This window comes from Gossypium arboreum, chromosome 8 (genome assembly GCF_025698485.1).
Source record: "Gossypium arboreum isolate Shixiya-1 chromosome 8, ASM2569848v2, whole genome shotgun sequence".
NCBI classification, from domain to species: domain Eukaryota; kingdom Viridiplantae; phylum Streptophyta; class Magnoliopsida; order Malvales; family Malvaceae; genus Gossypium; species Gossypium arboreum.
Window position 1 is genome coordinate 128,542,841 of NC_069077.1, and position 11,258 is coordinate 128,554,098.

An 11,258-nucleotide genomic window follows, 5' to 3' on the forward strand; every position below is an offset into this window, starting at 1 on the left:
TGATAGGTACACTTGCCTACTTCGCGATAATAGTTAGTTCAAGAACAAGTAATTATAAATATTTAAAACCTATCACGAGACCTCGCGATCAAGTTTTTGGCGTCGTTGCCGAGGAACTAAGATATTAGGAACGCTCAATTTTTATTACTTTAGCCATTTATTTTTTTTGCAATTTAATTTAATTTTATTATTATTTATTAATTTACTTTTTCCTTCTCTTGGCAGGTTTTTATAGTTTATGACTAGAAGAAACCCGTCAGGACCATTACTTTTTGATGAAGAAATCGATCGTACAGTTTGCAAAAATCAAAGAGAAATAAGACGAAGTTTAAGATACACAGAGAATGAGCAAGAATACGATACTCAACCCCCAACCGAAGAGATGGCTGAAAACCAAGGCAATCAGCTACCTCCTACAACTGCGGTTAATCAAAATCCTACTCCACGCACTACGTATGATTATGCTAAACCTTCTTTAACAGGAACTGAATCGAGCATAGTTAGACCTACTGTAGCTGCAAATACTTTTAAATTAAAACCTAACACTATTCAAATGATACAGCAATTTATTCAGTTTGATGGTTTACAGGATGAGGATCCCAACGCTCATTTAGCCAACTTCTTAGAACTATGCGATACATTTAAAATTAATGGTGTCTCTGATGATGCCATTCATCTTCGGTTATTCCCTTTTTCATTAAGGAACAAAACTAAATAGTGGTTGAATTCATTACCATGAGGATCAATTACTACATGGGAACAAATGACCAAAAAATTTTTACTAAAATATTTTCCGCCGGCTAAAACGGCTAAATTACATAATGATATATCTTCTTTTGTACAGATGGATTTAGAAACACTCTACGATGCATAGGATAGATACAAGGACCTTTTCAGAAGGTGCCTTCGCCATGGGTTACCGCTTTGGCTCTAAGTACAAACATTCCACAATGGTCTGAATCCTTTGACTCGACAAATGGTTGACGCAACTGCTGGCGGAACCATCAATAATAAAACACCTGAAGATGCCTATGAGTTTATTGAGGAGATGTAACTGAATAACTATCAGTGGCAAGTCATGAGGACAAAGCCAACGAAAACAGCCGGTGTTTATAACGTCGATTCGGTCACCATGCTCTCTAATCAGGTCGAACTCTTAAATAAAAAGATTGATGGTTTTCTTAGTTCTTCGCAGGTTCACCCAGTAATGCAGTGCGAAGCAAGTGGAGGTGGAACAAGCCATTCAGAATACCAACCTTATGGCGACAACATGGATAACGAGCAATTAAACTACATGGGTAATAATCCTCGACCTCAAAACAATCCATATGGTAACACTTACAATGCAGGTTGGAGGAACCACCCCAATTTCTCGTGGAGCGGTCAAGGAAATCAAAGACCATAACCACCTTCAGGCTACCAACAACCACCTTACCAACAGGAAAAGAAGTTGAACCTTGAAGAGATGCTCTCAAAGTTTATTTCAGTGTCAGAAACTCATTTCCAGAACATCGAGATAGCACTAAAAAATCAACAAGCGTCAATCCAAGGGCTTGAAACTCAGATAGCCCAGCTTTCCAAACTAATTTCAGAAAGACCACTGGGAAGTTTACCTAGTAACACCAAATCAAAAGAGCACGTAAAAGCAGTTATGCTAAGGAGTGGGAAAGTGGTAGCGAAAACTAAAAAGAAGCTAACACAAAAAGCCGTGGTAAGCGAAAAGGGGGAAGAAAAACCCGAAAATAATGATAAATTAGTGCCGAAGGAATATAAACCTCTATTTCCATACCCAGCAAAATTGAAAAAAGACCGCATTGATGCATATTTCGGTAAGTTTCTTGAACTTTTTAAGCAATTACATATCAACTTACCTTTTGTTGCACCCATCTCGCAGATGCCTACATACACAAAATTTTTTAAGGAGCTTCTAACAAATAAAAGGAAATTCGAGGACTTGTCTACAGTAGAACTCAATGAGGAGTGCTCAGCCATACTCCAAAACAAGCTGCCAACCAAACTAAAAGATCCAGGGAGTTTTACTATCCCTTGCTTAATTGGTAGTCTGAATATTGAGAAAGTACTAGCTGATTTAGGCGTTAGCATTAATTTGATTCCATATAAAATGTTCAAACAACTTGGTCTTGGGGAACCTAAACCTACTAGGATGAGTATTCAATTAGTCGATTGATCTGTTAAATATCCTAGAGGCATTATAGAAGACGTACTTGTGAAAGTAGATAAATTTATATTTCCTGTTCACTTTGTTATGCTTGACATGGATGAAGATGTGGAAGTGCCCTTAATTTTGGGGCGTCTATTTTAGCCACTGATAGGGCCATAATCGATGTGGGTGACGGCAAATTGGTACTTAAAGTAGGTGATGAGGAGATTATCTTTAAAATTTATGATGCTATGAAGTTTTCTAGGGAACAGGAAGACTCATGTTATTTTATTGACTCTATTGATCATACTACTCAAGATTTTTTTCAGGAAACTTTACAAAAGGACACGACAGAACTGTATCTAGCTTAAGAAGAGGAGACAGATGATGAACCTAATGAGCATTTTTCAAGACGAGTAGAATATGAGGGGATTAAGATAAACAATGAACTTAAGCAAAAACCCTCTATTGAAGAGCCTCCTAAACTGGAACTTAAACAATTACCAAACCAATTGGAATACGCATTCCTTGGAAATAATTCTATATTACCAGTTATCATTGCCTCTAACTTGCAACCCAAGGAGAAAGAGGAATTAATCCAAGTATTAAAAGAACATAAGAAGGCCATCGCTTGGAAAATTTCTGACATAAAAGGAATCAGCCCTTCTTTTTGCACCCACAAAATTTTGATGGAAGATGAATACAAACTGTGTGTGCAAGCTCAAAGACGACTGAACCCCTATGTGAAGGAAGTTGTAAAAGCCAAGGTAATTAAACTTCTAGATGCTGGAATTATTTATCCTATTTCTGACAGTTCTTGGGTAAGTCCAGTGTAGGTTGTACCTAAGAAAAGAGGTATAACGGTTGTGACCAACGAGAAGAATGAATTAATCCCTGCAAACACAGTCTCAGGATAGAGAGTTTGCATAGACTACAGGAAACTGAATGATGCCACAAGAAAAGATCACTTCCCCTTGCCATTCATTGACCAAGTGTTGGAAAGATTATCCAGACACATGTATTACTGCTTTCTAGACGGACTCTCTGGTTACTTCCAAATCCCAATAGCTCCTGAAGATCAAGAAAAGATGACATTCATATGCCCATATGGTACGTTCGCTTATCGTAGAATGCCTTTTGGATTATGTAATGCTCCTGCCACTTTTCAGCACTGTATGATGGCCATCTTCGATGAACTCGTGGAAGATATCATGGAAGTATGTATGGATGATTTCTCGGTATTCAGTAACTCTTTCCATCTCTGTCTTAAAATTTTAAAATGAGTTTGAATAAGATGTGAGGAAACGAACCTTGTGCTTAACTAGGAGAAATGTCACTTCATGGTTCAAGAAGGGATTGAGGTGGACAAATCTAAAATAGAAACAATCGAAAAATTACACCCTTCTAGTTCGGTTAAGGCTATTAGAAGCTTTTTAGGACATGCTAGTTTTTATAGAAGATTTATTAAGGATATTTCTACAATAGCTAAGCCTTTGACTATATTTCTAGAAAAAGATATACCTTTTAATTTCAATCAGGAGTGCTTAGAAACATTCAATACTCTAAAGGATAAATTAATTAATGCTCCAATTATAATTACACTTGATTGGAATTTACCATTTGAATTAATGTGTGATGCGAGTGACTTTGTAGTAGGTGCAGTATTGGGATAGCAGAGAGACAAGCATTTTCAACCTATCTATTATGCTAGTAAAACTTTGACATCTGCACAAGAGAATTATACTACTACGGAAAAAGAGTTGCTAGCTGTGGTTTTTGCATTTGATAAATTTTGATCATATCTCATATTATCTAAAGTTGTTGTTGACACTGACCATTCCGCCCTTCGCTACCTTTTAACTAAAACTGATACAAAACCTCAACTTATTCGATGGATTCTCCTATTGCAGGAATTCGACTTGGAAATTCAGGATAAGAAAGGAGCTAAAAATCTCGCGGCTGATCATCTGTCCAGGCTTGAGAACTCTAATACCAGAGAACTAGATGAAGTTGAAATAAATGATTCGTTCCCTGAAGAACAATTTCTCACTATATCTGATTCCGAGGTACCTTGGTTTGCAAACATCACAAATTTTTTAGCAGCTAACATTATCCCAAAAGGGTTAACACACCAGCAAAAGAAGCGATTCTTTAATGATGTGAAAACTACTTTTAGGACGACCCCTTTCTGTTTCGCAGATGTACAGATCACGTCATTAGAAGATGCGTTACAAGATTAGAAACATCAAAAATATTGGAACATTGCCACTCAGGGCCAACTGGAGGACACTATAGTGGAACTAAAACCTCACACAAAATACTTGAATCAGGTTTTTATTAGCCCTCATTATTTAAAGACGCTAATAGGTACGTTACCTCATGTGACAAATGCCAACGGACAGGTAACATATCTAGACATGATGAAATGCCTCAAAACTATATGCTTTCATGTGAAATATTTGACATTTGGGGTATCAATTTCATGGGCCCATTCCTCAGTTCATTTGGGAATAAATACTTCTTAGTAGCAGTTGATTACATGTCCAAATCGGTGGAAGCCCAAGCTCTACCTACTAATGATGCTAGAGTGGTAGTACGTTTCCTTAAGAAACTCTTCTTGAGATTCGAAACACCTAGAGCAATTATTAGTGACAGGGGCACTCATTTTTGTAATACCCAATTTGAAAAAACCCTTAAGAAATACGGAGTTCATCATAGAATAACCACCCCATACCATCCTCAAACTAATGGACAAGTTGAAGTAGCAAACTGAGAAATCAAACGGATCCTTGAAAAAATAGTAGAATCAAGCAGAAAAGATTGGGCAATAAAAGTAGACGACGCCTTATGGGCTTATAGAACTACTTTTAAGACCCGCATAGGAACATCACCTTACAGACTTGTTTATGGAAAAGTTGTCATCTACCATTCGAACTAGAGCATAAAGCTTTTTGGGCTATTAAATTTCTAAACCTTGATCCCGAAATTGCAGGAAAAAACAGGTTGATGTAGCTGAACGAGCTTGATGAGTGGCGAGCCAATCATACAAAAATTCACGCCTATACAAGAAAGCAACAAAGTGGTGCCATGACACTCGTTTAAAGCAACGAAAACAATTTGAAGTTGGAGATCATGTCTTACTATACAACTCAAGACTCAAATTGTTTCCTGGGAAACCTAAATCACGATGGTCAGGACCTTTCGTAATTCAAATTGTTTTCCCATATGGCACAATAGAGGTAAGTCACCCATCATACTGTACTTTCAAAGTAAATGGACAACGTCTCAAACTTTATAATGGTGAGAATTTTAAAGATAATGGAGAGGAGTTACGAATCCACAAACCGTGCTGAATAAACCAACAAGGTAACAGTCGAGCTTCAACTATAAACAAGCGCTTCTCGGGAGGCAACCCAAGTACTAACGGTTTTAAATTTTTTAAATTTCAAGTTTTAAACATTTAGGTCACTAATAGGGTAGTTGAAGAACAGGTTTCCAACACCACACGGCCGATTACACAGCCGTGCTTAAGGCCGTATGACCAACACGGATGGAAACACAGCCGTGCAATACGGCCATGCGAAAATAGGGTAAAAGATTTCCCCAAACACGGGCCACGATAAAACGCCACGGTCGTGCGATATGGACGCGGATGAATCTGCCAAATTAACACAGGCATATGCAGAGCTACACGACCGTGGGAGAAGCAAATCACATCACACACCATCGTGTAACATGATCATATAACCACACGGCCTATACACACGGGCGTACCAGAAGGCCGTATAGCGACACCTTAATTTGCGATGAACACGGCCGAGCCATGACCCACATGGGCGTGTGCACCGGCCGTGCTATTTGAGAAATTAGAATAATTCTTTTATTTTATTTTTCTTTCAATAAATTTTTAAGATTCATTTGTTTTCCTTTTAAACACGGCTTATCTTTGTGACTACTATCAAGATTATTCCCCTAACTCTCTTTTTATCATTCAAGATCATGCTTGACATCCAGATTAATTTCCAATACTTGATCTAGCCAATCCAAGAATATCATCCATTCTTAATACAAGAAGTTTCACTTCTCCCCCTATCTTATTTTTATACTTTAATATATATCTTTGTACGTTGAGGGCAATGTACGTCTTAAGTGTGGGGGGATATTTATTTTATTATCAGAAAAATCCCTGAATGCTTGCCTTGCTCTCTTGAAAAGCTCTCATATCATATTTAGGATAAATTTTAATTTATTGATATATCTTGAATAAAAACATAGGCAATTATGCATTGATTGTTTAAACTTTAAGACATTAGAGAATCAAGCTTGATGAGTAGATTTTTAAGAATTTAAAATCTTAGGCTGTTTCCCCAAAGTTTAGGTATTACTTTGAGTTGGAATTCACAAGTTGTTAAACATCAAAAAGCCATAATTTTTGTGAGATTTTTGAGCCTTTTGAGCATCTATTAATTCTTTTCATGCTCACTTTTATTATTACTTTGAGTGCGTCAGCATTGAACTGTTATTCTATAACTTGCTTGATTATGCATGTCGAGACCACACTATTTGATTTGATATGTCAAAATGATTAAGGAACTTAGGATTAACCCACTCATGCCATGAAAAGCCTACCTCTACGATTAACCCCTAGTAAACCCCTTTGAGCCTAACAAGCCATTTCTTGTATTACCCTTAATATTAACCTTTAACCCATTATTGTTGAAATCCCTTAAATTAATTTAAGCTCTATTTTTGTCGAGATTTGAATTGAAATAGTTGCTTAGCTATGTTTTATTCTACTCTGTAATTTGACTTGTTCTTAAAAAAAAAAAACATGTATACATATTAGTAGTGATCTTCTGTTTGTAAGCTTCAGAAGTTAAATTCCTTAGTCTAAGAAGAAGCTCTGTTGTACGCAAGTGATGATTAACTCTTTTTCTAGTTAGGTAATTTTTCAATTCAATTTCGATTCTAACCCTTTCTTTCAGCTTGTGACCACACCCCCTAACCAAACCTCATTACAACCCTCTAAAGACCTTTTTGATTGATGTATCATCTTAAATTATAGTGGTGGAGATTTGATTTTCATGCAAGCCTATGGTAATGACTTTTCATTATTGACTATTGAGTGCTTCATTTATTGTCCTTAAACACCTTGAGTGATTTGAGTGAATCTGTAGTGAGGATGTGAAATTCTGTGATATTCTGAATTAAAGGTAATTACTTAAATGAGGAGAGACACTTATGTTTGCATGATTAAATACTCAACTTGAAATGCTTGAAACTTTTATGTTCTTTTAGTTGAATTCTCAATGTATGATTACCTATGGATTATTATGAGATATTATTGATAGAAATTATAAGTTGAGAAGAATTTATTTTGATTATAAGTTGATAATTTTGCTTGAGGACAAGAAAATGCTTAAGTGTGGGGGTATTTGATAAACCGTAATTTATACATATTTTTACCCCATGTTTAAAGCATTTTATGGATGATTTTCCATTAGAATTGGTGAATTCGATGCTCCTAATGCTTTAATTTCATGTTTTACACTTAGAAGAGCATAGGAGAGCGAAAGGAACGAGAAATGGGCCAAAAACGGAGAAAATGGGCCAAAGTACGAAATCAACACGGCCTGGACCTCCTCATACGGGCAGACCACACGGCCGTGTCAATTTGGCAGGCTTGAGCACGGCCTGAAGTAATCGCACACAGACTTGTCCCTGCCGAGCCCAATTGAGTCCAATTCGAAAAAAGCCACTTTTGAGGGCTCATAGGCATTCCAAAGCCTATAAATACTCCCTAGAAGAGGAGAAAAGAGGACGGAGTAGGGGGTAAGGAATTACTCCAAAAAAGCCGATTGATTCATCTCAGAAGTCAGATTCATCATCAAGACTGAAGATCTCTCCTCAATTTCCCTTCAGGAGTTTTGGGTTTTCTTTATGTTTTGTATTCTTTATTATTCTGAGATGTTTTCTTATTTAGTTATGAACTAAATCCTCTAAATACCTAAGGGGAATGAAACCTAAGACGAATCTTGTTATTATTTTTTGAATTGTATGATAAATATTTGACTTGTTCTTAATTATGTGTTCTTAATTCTTGTTTTGATATCCCAGGATATCTATTCAAGATCAGCTCCTATATAGAGAAGGAATAGACCCTGTCTAAGTGTACATTTGTCATACTTAAGTGGATTTGATTGCGCTCCTAGACATAGGGTGACAATATTTTGCTGGATTAGGGTGAAACCTAATAAAGGGGATCCATAGATCAAGTTAATGCAACCCTAGAGTGTTAATTAGAGAAAAGTCTCAGTTATTCAATCTAGGGATTAGACGTTATTAGTCTTGAATAGGGATAATAACATAACTTTGGGATCTCTACAGAACAAGTTAAAAGAATAAATCGTCCAATTCGGAGCCAGAATAACAAGTACAGTCTAGGTGGATTTTTCCTTAGGTATTGTCTTCATTCAATCGATTTTTCCAAAAGCAATTCCCTAATTCCATTCTCTGTGTGTTCTTAGTTTAGATAATTAGTTAGTTAAAGCAAAAAAACTTCTTTATTCTTAGGCTAGATAACAAAAAGACAGTCATTACTAGTACATTTAGTTCCTTTTGGGTTCGACAATCTGATCTTGCTAAAACTATATTACTGTTCGATAGGTACACTTGCCTACATCGCGATAATAGTTAGTTCAAGAAAAAGTAATTCTAAATATTTGAAACCTATCACGAGACCTCGCGATCATAATGACTTAAGTGTGGGGGAGTTTGATATGTCATAATTCGATGTAGATTAAACTAATCCTTCCACTTTAGGAGCTTGAAAGCAAACATTTTCAGTAGGTTTTAAGCATGTTTTTGTAAGTTTTCATTAAGTGAATAAAATGTGTAAATTGAGTATTTGATTGACCTTAGGGGCCAAACAAGGGCTAAGGGTGAGCTAATGAACTTTGTGAGTATGCAAGAGACCATTAGAAGGCGTACTAAATAGATATCGTCGCTATGTCACAACACGGATGAAAAATTGTCACAACATAGGGAGCAGAATGGAGAAAGATTAAGATTGTCTTTGATGTCGTGACACAGCCTAAGGGTGTCGCGACATACCCCTGAAGATATCCCAGAAAGGAGTACACTAAAACCTATGTTGCAACACAAGTTCAGGTGTGCCGCGACATTGACTCTGGGTGGGAGATAAACAAGAAACAAGGGGTTTTAGTTTGCACAATCAAACTTAAAGCTCAAAAATGTCAGCTAACCTAGGGTTGAGAATGACAGCCACCTAATGATAGGCTCCTTTGGCACATGTTATAGACCCATTCACATTTACTAGATTCTCTCTTTTAAATTCAGTTTAGTTTCCTTTCATTCTTAGGTTTTTAGTACTTATTTTTAGTTGTTCTTTTTTTCAAGTGATCTAATTTGTGGATATCGTTGAACTTTGTGGATTCATTTTCATCTTAAATACAAATCAGCGTTTTCTTAAACTATACACATCAATCAGTTTATCATGTTCTCTTTTTACACCAACTCCATATTTTTTATGAAAGCCATGGGGAATTAATCCTCCTATGGAGGGATTAGCTAGTGGAGGTATGATTTATTAAATTTTTTATAGGGTTACTCAACAGATCAGCTGTTCGGGAAAGGAAGAGCGTGAAACAAACCTTAGGCCTGACCACTCTAGAAAGTCATCAAGGTGTTCGTGAACACCTTCTACCCAAGCTAGTCTGGACTTTAAGGTCAAAAGATAAGTAGCCCCTGTTGACTCGTTATTTTAGTGGAAGATCAAAATATGCTATTGGGGTAGCGACTAGTTGATTGACGAGGAACCCAAAACAATAGTTGATGAGAATTATCAAAGCGAGCTAACCACCCATAAACAAGATTTGATTCATTCTGCTTTGTTATCTCTTAAATTTTATTTCTTTATGTTATTTTATTTTATTATTATAAAACCTTTAAAAAATCATTTTCTTATATTTTCGTACTATAACTTACTTAAAGTACTAATTAGATCTTTTAGTGTTTAGGTTAAATTTGATCTAGCACTCGCCTCTCTTGGGTATGATCTTCAGAGTATTCACCTACTCCGTTGTAAAACATTTTTACAACTAGACCCGTATACTTGCAGATACTGCCCCATTGATATATATTTTATTACAGTATTCACACTTTGGGTGTTAGTACATCCAGAAGAGACCAAAGAGGAACCTAATGATTGTCATGAGCTGTGAGAAACCTAAAATAGTTTTTATAATAAGTGTCCTCCGACCACTCAAGCTGAGGCTAGAAAACACTGGGAAGAGTTTGATGAGATAGCTTGTTGCTATATGTTGGAAAGTATGACTAGCATTCTATATAAGAAATTGAAGAGCTGTAAGACATCTAAAGTGATTCTGGATAAGCTAGAAGACATTTTCAAAGCTAAGATGACTTAGCTCGACACCCGACACTTCAGTCAAAAACAATATGATTACTCTTATAGAATATTTTTCTGAGGCTACAAAAATTGAGGCCAATTTGGACCAAAACACTCAAATTGAGATGGTGTTTAAGAGCTTGTCCAAGGATTTTGCTGGCTTTTGGACCGCATATAACTTTGGGAACAAGAACCTGACACTTACACTACTCATGAAGGAGTTACAATCCTAAGAGTTAATGTTGAATGGCAGTCAATCGATCCAAAGAGTAGAAGCAAACATAGTGTAACACCCCCTACCCATATCCGTCACCAGAATAGAGTACGAGGCATTACCGAGGAGTACAAAAACACTTACAGATAATTTAAATATACTTTCATAACAACTTGTCTCAATTTCATACTATTTCATATTTAAGCTTTACTCACCAAAGTATTTGAAATATCATCTTTATGCAAATAGCACACATGAGGTACATAATTCCATAATTAAGAATGAACACATTTATCAAACATATTCCACATTCATATATCAATGTCTCACATTTCCATATATCAATAACCGTCATTTTTCTTGTTTTTCAGATAATTATGTGTTACCATTGATAAGCATGCAATTCACTGTTTCTTCCTGTCAATCACAATTTCAAATGACAAATTCGTGTGAAT

The 11,258-nt window shown here is 36.2% G+C and overlaps 1 non-coding gene across 1 annotated transcript; it reads right to left on the reverse strand.

Moving 5' to 3' along the window:
* Nucleotides 1-812: 812 nt before the first annotated feature.
* On the reverse strand, nucleotides 813-918 carry LOC128279774 (small nucleolar RNA R71). The gene has a single exon (XR_008269970.1). It is a non-coding gene; the product is annotated as a small nucleolar RNA R71 (small nucleolar RNA).
* Between the last annotated feature and the right edge of the window lie 10,340 nt (nucleotides 919-11,258).